The sequence below is a fragment of the Herpailurus yagouaroundi genome, unplaced genomic scaffold (assembly GCF_014898765.1).
Source record: "Herpailurus yagouaroundi ecotype Mexico unplaced genomic scaffold, PumYag 29, whole genome shotgun sequence".
Taxonomy (NCBI): domain Eukaryota; kingdom Metazoa; phylum Chordata; class Mammalia; order Carnivora; family Felidae; genus Herpailurus; species Herpailurus yagouaroundi.
The window spans coordinates 13,711,985-13,726,944 of record NW_024412377.1 but is presented as its reverse complement, the minus strand read 5'-3'; the positions used below and the strand labels follow the sequence as shown (position 1 = coordinate 13,726,944).

The 14,960-nt window shown below is 40.2% G+C and overlaps 1 long non-coding RNA gene across 1 annotated transcript; it reads right to left on the bottom strand.

Annotated features, from left to right (window-relative positions):
- Window positions 1-1,441: 1,441 nt before the first annotated feature.
- Window positions 1,442-8,174, bottom strand: LOC121042957 (uncharacterized). Its single transcript, XR_005796560.1, has 3 exons — window positions 7,730-8,174; window positions 7,453-7,560; window positions 1,442-1,619 (listed from the first exon to the last, which is right to left on the bottom strand). It is a non-coding gene; the product is annotated as an uncharacterized LOC121042957 (long non-coding RNA).
- Between the last annotated feature and the right edge of the window lie 6,786 nt (window positions 8,175-14,960).

Genomic DNA, 14,960 nt, shown 5'->3' with positions numbered 1-14,960 from the left:
TGTTTTTGTTTGGTTTTTTAATGCATGAAGGTTTAGAATATAAAAACACAGCACACAGAGTTGGAGAGGAAAGACAAATATGAATTACAAAATAGAAGAAAACCAATATGCTGAGGTCAACATGTGACATGTGGGTGAAACCCTGTGTTCGTTTCTGAGGGCGTTGCCCTGGTTTGGGGTCAGCCATCCGCCACCCCCCCACCCCCCCCCGCCCCCCCCCCCCCCCGCAACAGTCCTCTCAGCCCTTTGGCGTTGAGAAAATGATCACTGAGTTCCTGGAATTTATGGTTTGATGAGTCTGACAAAACCTTGCTGAATTATCGCTCTTTCATGTGTCATCACCTCTACAAAGTAAGAAAACCCTGATGGAAATAAGAGCTGGAATAATTTGGGGGAAATAGCCTTTCATCCACCGTCCTTTGGACTAAATTCGGAGTTTGTTTTCACATATATCACCTTAGACAAGCTCCTCTAGAGACTGAAAGTATTATTTTCAATTTGTTTGAAACTGCTTAGCATTAGCTGCCCTCCTTTTAGCTGTTATTTCTGCGCCTTTCCGTTGGGACCTAAGGTGTTCAAACATCTGGAAAATGTGGTGTCGGAATAAACAATACAGCAAGAGTATCTGTTCGATTCCACTAATCCCAACATCTTGACCCGAAATTTATAAATGAAATGGAAGAAAGGTAGAAAGGCAAGAGAAGAAAAAAAGAAATGTTCTCTTGTTCCTGCTCAGAGGAGCAGTAATGGGTTATGAACCCTTTCCGAGTCATGGAGCAGAGAGAAAAATGGTTGCCTTGGTAACAAGGCGGTCCAATCAGCTGCATACTCTCTCCCCAGAGCATCTAATTTATTCAGCAAATGCAGGCTAGAACAGGTGGCTAACCTAAATGATGCCAAAAAGCTTTAGCTCTCAAACATACCCACCCTCCAAATTTTCTTATACACAAAGTTTCATTCTTGTCCCTCATAAAGGAAGACTTAATGAGGTCCATTTCAGTGGGAAACATGACACGTTCGTAGGCAAAAGAGCCCTCTGCGTTTGTCACTTTTGAATCTTGTGACAAGAAGAAAGATATGCGATTTTAAGAAATGACTGCTACTGAAATGACTGTCACTGAAATGACTGCTACTGCTACAGCTTAATTCTACCAGCCACTTTGAAAGTGGAGGGCATCCTAACTCCTATTATAAAACTCCATGATTTGTATTTTAATAAATCTAATATTATTGTGAGCGCCAATAGCAAGAGAGTTTATCCCTAGATTTCACAATTCTTGCTTTAGATAACAAACAGTCACGAAAGTTTCCAATGCCTGAAGCCTTCCAGAAAATCATACCAAGCTACTTAAAGCTCCATTTATGATAGGGTTAAGCAATCCCAGTAGCTATACCTAAAGTTAGAAAGGAAAAATCTGGAAAACTAACGTTAAAGCATAAACTTTTTTTTTTTTTATATCATATAAGGATTTTTTTGTGATCCGGCCCATTTTCCTCTTTGAACTTCCGTTGATGGCAGATGGACAGAACTCCTCACATCTCTGCCCTCTGCGTTTGCTGTTGTCTCTGTCTTAGAATGTCCTTCCAGCGCTGGGCTCCCAGCTCAACGTTTATCCATCCTCCAAGGCAAAAATAAAGCGTTTTATTTTAAAAGCTTTTCCTCACGTTCCCGGGAGAAATCACAAGGATCCCTCTCTGTTCCCTCTGCAAGGGATCCCATTGTTGCTACGTCTGCCTTCTTCACCCGATTGAATCCCCGAAGCCTTCAACGTAGGGACTGTGTTCTCTTCAGTTCTCATCTCCAGAGTAGCCCCTGGCCCTTGGTGTAAAATCATAAATATTTGGTAAAAGAACAAACGGATGAATGAGTGAATAATTGAGATTGTAAATTATTGACACAAAAACTGCGCAAGCCAAATACGTGACAAAATATTTTCAGAAACTAAAATTAAAATGTCACCAATGTAGACAAAGTGTAATCCAGGGTGCTTGTCTGAGTAAAGAATCTCACTAAGAATCTGAGTAAAAAATCTCAAATCTGTTTTGTCACTGAGCTGAACCTTTGCTTCAAATAAAGTGTAACTTGCAGCTCCTGTCTTTCAACTTGAAAGTCAGTTAAGTTCATCACATAGGCTGCTGATCCTGTGGGTTCCTCCCCCTCCCTCCCCCGCCCGCTCTGAAAACATCTCTACCCAGACCCCAGGCTTCCAAGAGCACAGCTCAGAAATACTGGGCTGGACTTATTACGCATTCAGTGTTGCCTTCCGACTTCTCAGTACATGGTAATCACATAAGCAAGTGTTGGTTGAAAATGACATTTAAAATAAGAGACAACATTAGAGAGGAAGTTCAGGTCTTGGCGTTTCTCTGTTATTGATCTGCTTTTGAAGTCTTCCAATTGTCCCCAAAGGTGACCCTTGCCGCCTGAGGATGTTTCCTTGGCAACAGGGATGACTGCTTCCAGCCTGTGAGAAAAGGCATCTCTGTTTGTTTGATACTCAACTACCACCCAGAGATGCTATGTGGCTTCAAAGAAACCGAGAACCCCACATTTTTAAGTACGAGATGGGCTCTCCAGTTCATGGGCTGCATATTACTCTGGAAAACAAGAGGTGGTGATAATTATCTGGCAATGGTTTCCTCGGCTCATGAAAAGAACACAGCCTCTATACTGATGCATTTTCATTCTCCTTCCCTAATTATTCCATACGCCTGCCTATGCGCACATGTGCACACACACACACACACACACACGCACAAATACAAACACATCTTTCTCTTTCTTTCTTTCTTTCTTCCTTTCTTTCTTTCTTTCTTTTCTATATTTAAAACCTTTTGCTTGTTATCAGTTCTCTGCTTTCTGTGTGGTCTCTGTTTTAGCTCTTTCCTGTTTCTAATAGCAGCTTCTTTGTACATCTCAGCTTCTAATACCTACCAAATTATAAATCAGAGTTAAATGTCAACGTATTGTGGCCAAAACAATCTTGCTGAGAGCAACTGATGGTCGATCAGCTCTCATAACCCCATATTATCGTAAGATGAAATGGAAAACTGAAATAGACCTTGAAATTAGTGTTGTTTATGATCAACCCACCTTTAATTCACATTGCTCATATATTCTTTTAAATGGTATGGTAACATTTTATTTGTCATGCTTTAGGCCTCCCGAAAGCAATTTGGAAACATTTTTCTTGCAATCAATGAAACTTTCTAATGCTTGTTTCATACAATTGCATAATCATGCCATGAGAATTCTAGAAAAGCAGTGTGCCAGACATACCTTCATATTAGTGGAATTATTTTGCCTGGATTGTGTACTCACAAAAAGGGGGGAAATTAATGAGGTGGTATAGAATCGTGCAGGAAATAATTCTTCCCGAAAGATGCTTCCAAATATTTTTGTGCTAATTTCAGTAGGTAAGTAACTAAATAAAGTAGATTTGTAGACTGGATAATGGCATAGCAAAACGTTCAGACTCAGAGCCCGCATTTTTCTGTGTAAAATGTACAGAATGCTAAGTATGAACAGTAAAAGTATATCTCCTTTCATGTCCACAGTATCCAAGGAAAATACCAATTTGAAAATACCATTCAAGGGGCGCCTGGGTGGCTCAGTCGGTTAAGCGGCTGACTTCGGCTCAGGCCATGACCTCGCAGTCTGTGAGTTCGAGCCCCACATTGGGCTCTGTGCTGACAGCTCAGAGCCTGGAGCCTGTTTCGGATTCTGTGTCTCCCTCTCTCTGACCCTCCCCTGTTCATGCTCTGTCTCTCCCTGTCTCAAAAATAAATAAAACGTTAAAGAAAAAAATTTTTTAAATAAAAAAAGAAAATATCATTCAACAGGTAGTGTTATAAATCCATCGATTCAAAACATGTTTTATTTTAATTATTTATTTATTTATTTATTTTTAATTTTTTTTCTTTCAACGTTTATTTATTTTTGGGACAGAGAGAGACAGAGCATGAACGGGGGAGGGGCAGAGAGAGAGGGAGACACAGAATCGGAAACAGGCTCCAGGCTCCGAGCCATCAGCCCAGAGCCTGACGCGGGGCTCGAACTCACGGACCACAAGATCGTGACCTGGCTGAAGTCGGACGCTTAACCGACTGCGCCACCCAGGCGCCCCTTTTATTTATTTTTAAGACAGAGAGAGACAGAGCATGAGTAGGGGTGGGGGGCAGAGAGAGAGAGAGAGAGAGAGAGAATCTGAAGCTGGCTCCAGGCTCTGAGCTGTGAGCACAGAGCCGGACGCGGGGCTTGAACTCACAAACTGTGAGATCGTGACCCGAGCCGAAGTCGGATGCCTAACTGACTGAGCCACCCAGGTGCCCCAAAACATGTTTTATTTTAATAAAGTTAGTAATTGTGCCTCCAATGAAACTTAGAAGTAATGCAATTCCTTATTTTACATATGAGAAAATGAACACCAAGGGGGAAAGAAAGCCTATACAAATTGGTCTCAGACCTTGGATGGATATCAGAAAGTCTTTTGATTCCTTTTTGCCTACCACATAAAATGTTCACTATAAAATTCTTGAAGATGAGAATTGCATGTTGCCTTTATGGTTAAGTATTCCATTTTACAGCACAATGCTCAACTTTCAACATCTCTAATACATTATTTATGCATGTGATATTCAGTTAAGAATGCTTCTACTAAAAATAACAGAAAACACCATTTAGGTTGACTCAATAGGTATTGGTTTATTCTTCTGACATGACAAGGGTCTCAAGGGAAGCAACTGGCATTGTTTCAGCATGCCTAAATTCCCCTGGTGTTCCCTCACGTCTGCCTCCTCTGGTCACAAAATAACAATGCATCCTTTCAGCATCCCATTCTGCCTTCCAGAAAGAATGGAGAGGGAGCCATGCCAGACATGTCTTTCCCTTATATGAGGTAAACAAAATATTTCATAGACCTCTTTGAAAGTCTGTGCTCAGAGCACAGTGCCCAGAACTAATCAATATGGCCACTATCCTGGCAAGGGAGCCTGGGAATGTAAGAACTTGGTTTTTCCAACTGTTAGAGTTAACAATGGACAAGTGGATTTGGAACCTGTCAGGGTGAGCTACAAAAGATTACATGCTTATTTCTGGACTGATAGATGACAGATAGATGATTGATAAATAGACAGATGAGAAAGAGAGAGAGAGAGATGACATAGAAATCAGGAAAGAAACAAAAATAAATACCAAGAAAGATATTAAGAAAGAAAGTAGGGAAAACATGTCCCACTGAGATCTTTTCTTTTAAGTTTATTTATTTATTTTGAGAGAATGTGTGCATATGCACGCATGCACAGGCGAAAGAAGGCAGAGAGAGAGAGGGGGAGAGAGAGGATCCCAAGAAGACTCCGTGCTGTCAGCACACAGCCCAACACAGAGTTCAATCTTTTGAACCACGAGATCATGACCTGAGCCAAGATGGAGGCAGATGCTAAACCGACTGAGCCACCCAGGGGCCCCACCACTACAATCTTAAAATAGAAAAAGGAGGTATCCAAACTGAGAAAAAGAGAGGATAGAGATGTTTTCCAAATGCCTTCCATGGTGGGATCCCAGATACATGCTCAGTGAACGGTGTCGCTAGTTACCAAAGCAGGCCAACGGAGAGGATACCACAATTTCAGGGGACATTAAGAATCCGTATATTTTGCTAGTTGTCGGTCAAGAGTAAACATCAGAGAAACTATTGCTAAGAAACTTAATCACTTACAAGCATGAAATTTAAAATCACTGCCCTGGGGGAGGCGGGGGACGCCTGGGCGGCTCAGTCGGTTAAGTGTCCCACTTCAGCTCAGGTCGTGATCTCGTGGTTTGTGAGTTCAAGCCCCACCTTGGGCTCTGTGCTGACAGCTCAGAGCCTGGAACCTGCTTCGGATTCTGTGTCTCCCTCTCTCTCTGCCCCTCCCCTGCTCACTCTCTGTCTCTCAATAAACAAACAAAAACATTAAAAAATAATAATAAAAATCACCATACTGTGTGAATAGTGTAAGAATATTTTTGCATAGTCTTCTTAACACAGAATTTAGAAGAACAATATTGTAAAAAACAATTTTCTGTTTGATTTTAAAGCCATTTCCACATATTATGAAGGTACACGTGAACATTTGTAGGAGCTCTGTCTTTGCCTTTGGGTCATCGTAGTCCAATATGAAAAACAAGTGGGCCAGATGAATGTTTAAGGTATGAAGTCAGTGAATTCAAGCTCTAGGTCACCCTTGTCCTTTCACTTTTCTGATAACAAGTGTGGAAGTTTATGCTACGTCTTTACCCGTGGTCCCTGCTAGAAGGCAAGTTTCGTGGTAAAGGCTGTGCTCGTCTTGTTTGTATCTCCCGAGCGTTTCCAACAGTGCCTGCACAGTACTGTCGGCCAAAAAACAGCCGTTGCTTTCATAGGTGAAAACAAGTCCTTCCATTTACCCACCAGGCATGTATTCTACTCCGAGTGGCACTCAGTAGATTTTGCAAGCTTCCCTTCCAACAGGAGATTTACAGCAATATAATGAAATATTAGATCTTTGTTCAGAAAATAGCTCATTGATCCAGAGGATTGGACTACAAATGTCTTGAGAGTGAGAACCCCCTGCTTATCTTTTTGCCTCTGTTGCCAAGCCCAGTGCCTGGCACATAATAAATGTTTATAAAATGAGTTGCTGAGCAGCTTTTATAGTGAGTGATTACTAAAGTGGTAGCAATCGATATTTGGGTTCAAACCTTAAAATAAAACTAAGTTGACATGTTTCCAACGAGCATCTGACGCCTGGACTTTATTCTTAAGAACATCATTCAAGCTCAACAGTGTTGATCTTTCTAACCAGAAGGCTAATATAAATCTGAGAGGAAATTCATAAGACCCAAGGCAGCGTTAAGCACACACTCACACACGCATGCACAGGTACACGTGTCACATAGCTCTGTTTTTTTTTGTTTTTTGTTTTTTTTCAAATCACTGTGGGCTTAAAAAACAAATTGCTCTCAAAGAGAAAAGAAGAGCACAGCTCAGAACCCTTGTGGGCTTGTCTGTAAGAACATAGAACAAAATAACCCTGTGGAGAGTGAGACTCTACCAAATCGTGTTGGTTACTTTCTATCTATGCAATTGCAAACACAACCTGTAACAAGTATAAAGGAAGAGAATATACCTCTTTGTGGCTGGAAATTGAAAGCATTGCTTTATTGTGATTAACCCCTTGTTGTTGCTGTTGTTGTTGTTGTTATTGTTGTTGTTGTAGTTGCTGCTAGGAACCCAACCAGCCTTAAAGCAGACTCCCGTTAACAAACACCCTGGTGTGCACCATTCCACAATACGGCAGAAGGTAAAGTAATGTAGGTGTTCTCAACAAATCAAATGTTGCATTTATGAAAATACTTCTAAAAGAGGCTCAACTCTTTCCATTGTGATGGTTTTACTGTTACATGCAGGCATAGCTAAGTGAGCGCAATCATACCTTAATATCCTGTGGGTGGGAATGTATACGTTTTCTTAAATGTATACTTTCTCCAACTCTTACTGATGTCAGCACAGCCACAAGAAGTTCAGAATCCTTCTCCCATAACTGCAAGCACAGATATGTTTAGTTTAAGCATTTTATCCCACGGAATGAAAAGGAACACCACCACCGCCACCAAAAAAAAAAAAAAAAAAATCCAAAACAAAACATACAAACAAAAGACAGAAATAAATCCGTTGGAAAGCAGAAGACTGAAGCGTTAATTGAACATTACCTTTTTCTCACAGGGAGGAAGATGCATCATGGCCATTGCTATCTTTTCTCACTGTGCTGATTTAAAAACCCCCAGCTGAGAAGGCAGCTGTGCAGAGCAAGGAACTGGTGAGCTCAGCAGGAGCCCTGTATCCTAATGCTACTCCCAGAAATTCATGCTCGCTTTCAGTGGCTGTGTTGTCGTTAGTAATGCCAGAAATGTGAAATGCTGTCCTCTTTTCTGCACCGTGGTACCAAGATCACAGTGGTCGTGTCTTTAAGGACTTCAAAAGCCTGCATCTCCCCGTTTTTATCGTTGTTTATTTTCAACATAGCCTCCAAAGACCAGGCGTTGGCTCCCTTTCAAGGTATTTAAAATTCTGGAGACTTTCATTAATCATAAGGTTAATGGAATAGATGGCAAAACAGACATAAAAGTTGGAGCATATGGGAGAGGGAATGGTAACATTGCTTTTCGTCCCTCCCATGCCAAATTAAAAAAAAAGAGAGAGAGAGAGAGAGAGAGAGACTTCACTGGTTGGTATAGGCATTTTTTCCTAGATTGCAACAATGAAATCCTTATCTTCAAAAGATAAAAAGTACTACCTTGTATGCCTCTGACAAAGGTAGCAATACAAAATTAACTTCAACCTAAAATAAAGCTACATTTCTTAAAAGCCCTGGAAAATGGAATTCATTTATTTTCTGATTCCCCATAGCGGCATTAAAAACATTTAATGAAGTACTCTGGAAATGACTTGAAAAATAATTACAGAGAAAGTACCGGGCACCATAATGGCTGCAGCCCCTACTGCAGGACATGATTGATGTCACAACATTGTCGTAAGTGAATAAAACGCATCGTATTCACAGGGAGGATTTCTGGGAGGCACAGCCCTCAAAATCAGGGGAAATAAAATGTTTATGCTTCTGAAGGCATAGACATTAAATATGTGTCTTATACAATATATTCTGAAGGTAAATGTTAAATATATATATAAACCTATACGTGCTTCATGCATAAAATTACATTTATATGTATGAAATACACATACGTTTCGGTATGTATATGCAGGGACATCAGGATTCAGTATTTAAAGTGACATGTACCAGAAATGCCTCAACACTTAAAATAATTATTAAAACATTTAAAATAAAACCTGAACAGCAATTTAAAACATATGCTTCCTTGGGTACATTCCCTTTTTTTACCTGAAGCTACAACCAGATACAAAAGTCAGCACAAAAGAACTGATAAAGGGGAAGATGCTCTAAGCCGTTTGAGGGGTTTTCTTCTATTTATATTCAGTTAATTTTGTAAGTCCACTTGGGGAGAGACAAAGAGCTGAAATATCAACATTTAAATTTTTTTTCTTTACCCATGGATTATGTGATTCAATAAGCATTTGTGAAGGCACACTTGGTGTCTAGGATTTTGCCATGTTAACCGAAACCAAGGTGACAAAAACAAAAAGTCGAATGCGTGGATCGCTGAAGTACGTTCTTCTTTCAGGAAGCGTCTTTCTCTTGATTTTCAAATGGTGTTCCCACGAACAATATTTGGGAAAGTCACACACTAATACATTCTTCACTGCTGCAAACCAAATGACCACAAGTTTAGCAGCTTAAAGTGAAACACCGTTGTCTTATTTGGGGAATTTAAACTCACTAACTTTGTAAAGAAGCATACAACTCAAAAATGTTGCCTTGGCCTCTTGTTGCAGATTGATAGTAATTTCCTTTTCTGTGCTCGTTTGTTCATTCACTCATTCATTCATTCACAGTATCTATTGTTGTGATTTCTGCCAACAACTGCAATTTTTTTTTTAATTTTTTAAAAAAAATTTTTTTTCAACGTTTATTTATTTTTGGGACAGAGAGAGACAGAGCATGAATGGGGGAGGGGCAGAGAGAGAGGGAGACACAGAATCCGAAACAGGCTCCAGGCTCTGAGCCATCAGCCCAGAGCCCAACGCGGGGCTCGAACTCACGGACCGCGAGATCGTGACCTGGCTGAAGTCGGACGCTTAACCGACTGCGCCACCCAGGCGCCCCAACAACTGCAATTTTTGCCCTGAAGAAACTATTCAAGTATTTTGTCTATGAATACACTGTTTCTAAAAATATCAAATATTTAGTTTTAGTCTCAACACATATGAAAGGTGGACCAAAGATGCTACTCTGTTTAGGAAAATAACAAGATGCAAGATGGGAAATTAAGTAGATAATATTCTAGGAATGCAGGTTTCCCCATTTTTCCAAATAATGATGGGTAGATTGAAGAATTCAATTTGATAGTAGAATCAAATTTGGAAGCATGGAATGATGTATGAAAATAAGAAGGGCATGGTAACAAGTACAAAGGAAGAATACTGACCAATTGGATCACATATAATTTTTGATATGCTAAAAATTGTTTTTAGACTAGACTACAAAAATTATTTTCAGCTTACTACTTGAAGATATAATATAGATTCAATAAGAAATGTAAGGTTTAGGGGCACCTGGGTGGGTCAGTCAGTTGAGCGTCCAGCTTCGGCTCAGGTCATGATCTCGCGGTTTGTGAGTTCAAGCCCCATGTTGGGCTCTGTGCTAGCAGCTCAGAGCCTGGAACCTGCTTCTGATTCTGTGTCTTCTTTTATCTCTGCCCCTCTCCCTGCTTGCAGTCTGCCTCTCTCTCTCTCTCTCAAAAATAAACAAGCATTTAAAATTTTTTTTTAAGAAATGTAAGGTCTATGCGGCACCTGGGTGGCTCAGTTGGTTAAGCATCCCACTCTTGATTTCAGCTTAGGTCATGATCTCACAGTCATGAGATTGAGACCCATGTCAGGATCCATGTTGGGTGTGGAGCCTGCTTAAGATACTCTCTCTCCCTCTCCTTCTTCCCCTCCCCCATACAAGCATCCTCTCTCTCTCTCTCTCTCTCTCTCTCTCTCTCTGTCTCAGAAAGAAAATAAAAGAAAGAAGAGAAGACAAAAGAAAGAAAGAAAAGAAAAGAAAAGAAAAAATATAAGGACTCAACTAATTGACAAAGAACATGAACAGATAATTTGAAAAAAGTAAATGCAACTCATAAAGACACATGGAAAATAAATTCAATCTTATAGAACTCAAGGAAGTTAAAAATCATCTTCCATTTTTGCCTATTAAGTCATGTGTAAAGTATGCAATCCATAATAATGATGGAGGAAGAGTCTCATCGATTAGTGTTGCTGGTTCAAACTGGAATGGTGGGAATTTGGCAGGAGAATGATGGTAACAGAGAGAGATCAAAAGAAAAACGAGCACAAACTGATGCTAACAGACATCTCTGGGAGCCTATTCAAAAAAAGAAAAAAATACTATATATATAATGCTGCTCAGCATATCACATCACAGAATTGAAGAAGTGGAAAACCGAAGTGTCCAACAATAAGTATTTTCAGAAAGTGAAAATCACCCCTACCAGCCAACAGTTAGAATTAGGCTATCATAAACAGCATACATGAAACATCAACACCCATCAGGGCGACACGGCGGTGACGGAGTCTGAGACGACAGAGGCAAGGACACTCAGCAACCACAGAACGTAACTAAACAACCCTCTTTGTACTAGTTATTTACCTCTGACATCCAGCGTTGTTTCGATTTCCTGACCTCCTAGAAAGAATCGCCAACGTAGCCAATTCCTGAATTGCCACTGAATTCTGACCGTATCCAATTCAGAAATGGCCTACCTCTTCTTTAAGCCCTGCTTCGAATCACCCCAAAGAAGCCCGCATCCTTTAATAGACCTTTGCCAAAATTGTCTGCTGAGACTTCTACAATTCCTCTGGAGACAACTCTCCCTTACCGTGGTGAGCTAAATAACCTTTTTTTTGCTCTACTCAGATGTGTTATGGTCTTTGGCTGGTGGATTTCAACAAGTGAAACTGGGACCACCTGTTACACTGAGACTAGTACGGCCATTCTAATGATGGCATATAAAATGGTAAAACATAATTATAACTACATGAAAAACGTATAAAAAATATATCAGGTACAGCACTGGGTTTATCAATACTTTTCCTCCCGATAATTTCTTGCTTATTTTCTTCTTTATTTTCCTGTCTTAACGTTGAGTAAATTATATTTCTAATAAAACTCATTTTGTTGAACACAGGCAAACTGTGTCTTCATCCATTTGAGCTACTGTAGCAAAAATACCATAGACTGGATGGCTCAGAAACAACAGAAATGTATTTCTCTTCATCTTGGAGGTTGAGAAGTCCAAGATCAAAGCACTGGCAGGTTCAGTGTCTGATGAGATCTCACCTCCTAGAGCAAGAGAGCTCTCTGGAGTCTCATTTATAAGGGCATTAATAGCGTTCATGAGGGTGCTCTCAAAGGCCTCCCTCCAAATGCCCTCATATTGGGGATTAGGTTTCAAAATGTGAATTTTTAAGGGATATGAACATCCAGTCGATACCAGGGAAGAAAACAAAATCCCCTCAGTTAGATGGGAGAGTTTATACACGCATCTTATACACTTATTTTTTTTCTCTCCTTGATTTATTCAGTAAGAAATAAATGTGCACGTAATCTATTAATTGATATATATTACTTACTGATTTGATGGTCTTAAGTTGATAAACTTGATTGATTCGTTCATGTACATAATTAGTTGACTAATTAATACATGTAATGAGTTCATTTATATGCATTGGACATTATTTGATATACATAACAATGCAATGATTCCTTCCTTTATATGTTCATTAATTTATTTCGTGTGTTCATTCAATTATTATTTCATCAAATGTATGTTGAACCTCTTTATTTGTCCAGACCCAGGGCTAGGTGTCGGTGAGACAGAGTTGAACATTATTAACTGCCTATGAGACAGGAGCTCACTCTATGGTGGAGAGGTAGAGAGAACAAATATATTATCAAACAGAGGGATGATGCTCTATTCTCATACAGAAGATGCTATGGGAGCAGAGTCATGGGGTCCCTTACTTCCTTAGGCGGTAGGAGGTAGGAGTGTTCGGGGATGACTTTAAGGAGGAGATGAGGTTTACCGGAAGTCTTGAATAACAAGTATGTGTTTATCAGGCAAAAGAGACAAGGAACAGTATTCTAGGCTGTGTAATTAGAAAATGGATAAGGTATAGAGACGGACAAAGAAGGTTCAACTGCAGTAACCACATAAACCATTCCCCTAGTCTGGAACTTAATGGGAGGTACAAACTGGGACAGGAGAGTTTGCTTGCATCCACAGAGAGTCTTCAGATAAATTAGGCAACAAACTTTCAGTTCTGAGGCAATCACTCCAAGGACCCTTCTATTAATTACATATTAAGTCAGATCTCCCATGTGACAAACCATTATTAAGTAGAAAATGGTCACTGGTGGCAATATCTTTTTGACCCAAGGGAGATTCATGCACAAAGAGTCAGCTGGAAAGTTTAGACGAGAACTTTCTGATCTAACCCAGTTGTCCTATGAAGACAGAATCAATCTATCAGGGTCGCCTTCCCACCCCTACAAAGAGATGTCTTTAAAAAAAAAAAAAAAAAGTTCACTTAATTACTTTGAGAGAAAGAGAGAGAGCATGAGCTGGGGAGGGGCAGAGAGAGAGGGAGAGAGAGGATGACCAGGCTCCATGACCAGCAGAGAACCAGACACGGGGCTCTAGCTCCTGACCTTGAGATCACAACCTGTGCCAAAGTCAAGAATCAGAAGCCAAACTAAGTGAGCCACTCAGGCGTCCTGAAAGAGATTTCTGACACACTGCTACATTTTTGTATTCTCTGAACTCAGAGTAGGCCCCAAAATGATAAAAAAGTAGGAGGAAACTCTTCTTTGAAAATTCACTGGCTAAAAAAAAAAAAAAAAAAAAAAAAAAAGGAAAAAAGAAGATCAGTCAGATTTTCATAGAGAAAACTTATGCAAAGTTTCAAAGGCATAAAAATGCAGAATACAGAGAAGGATATTTTTCAAACTTCAAATCGGGTCTGGAAATGTTGCAGGGATGGTTACATATGGCAGGCAAACAGAACACATGCCAAAAAAGGCAAAATGAGTGTGAGAACGTGTGAAGATTGATCTGTGCATGTGAGGGAACATTAGCAAAAGAAAATATCTATATACGAAATGGGCCACATTTGTAGAGAAAAAAAGAGTCCAATAGAGGGAGACGTTTTGAACGTTACGTGAGCAAGAGGAACCAGACAAATTACAGCTTGACATTTTATTTATTTTTTTTTCAACGTTTATTTATTTTTGGGACAGAGAGAGACAGAGCATGAACGGGGGAGGGGCAGAGAGAGAGGGAGACACAGAATCGGAAACAGGCTCCAGGCTCCGAGCCATCAGCCCAGAGCCCGACGCGGGGCTCGAACTCACGGACCGCGAGATCGTGACCTGGCTGAAGTCGGACGCTTAACCGACTGCGCCACCCAGGCGCCCCCAGCTTGACATTTTAAACTCAGACTCTATTTGATTCTTATTTCCCCCTCTGAGTTTAAATAACGCTCTTCGATTTCTTTATCTAGAATCACCTCTTTCTTCCCTTCCAATCCATTACCATCATGTGAAAAAAGCCTGTTCCTGTTGTAGGGTTAAAATGCAGACACATCTAGGAGTAATCAGAAGGCAGAACCAAACATTTGTTCTGTCCTATTGCACGTTAAGGACGCATCTTTTTTTTTTTTTTTTTTTTTTTCTTATTAATGATTGGAGAGTCAGCACTAATTTGGGCAGAAATCACATGAAAATGCAATAGATTAACTCGTGTTAAGGAATTCTCTTTGAAATACAGTCCATATAGGGGCGCCTGGGTGGCGCAGTCGGTTAAGCGTCCGACTTCAGCCAGGTCACGATCTCGCGATTCGTGAGTTCGAGCCCCGCGTCAGGCTCTGGGCTGATGGCTCAGAGCCTGGAGCCTGTTTCCGATTCTGTGTCTCCCTCTCTCTCTGCCCCTTCCCCGTTCATGCTCTGTCTCTCTCTGTCCCAAAAATAAATAAACGTTGAAAAAAAAATTTAAAAAAAATAAAAATAAAAAAAAAGAAATACAGTCCATATAGAAAAGTATTATTATTCTGAAAAAGCAGAAGGCCTAACATACTTTATGTCTAGTTTCAACATTCCTGTTTCCAGAGATAACTCTGTTAACATGTATTAACCCAGGACAAAAGTATTTTCACATTTTAACATCATCTTTCCTATTTGAAAGCAAAAGCCTATCTTGTGACTTGGTTTTAATGTTGCATACGATATATCCAACTGGACTA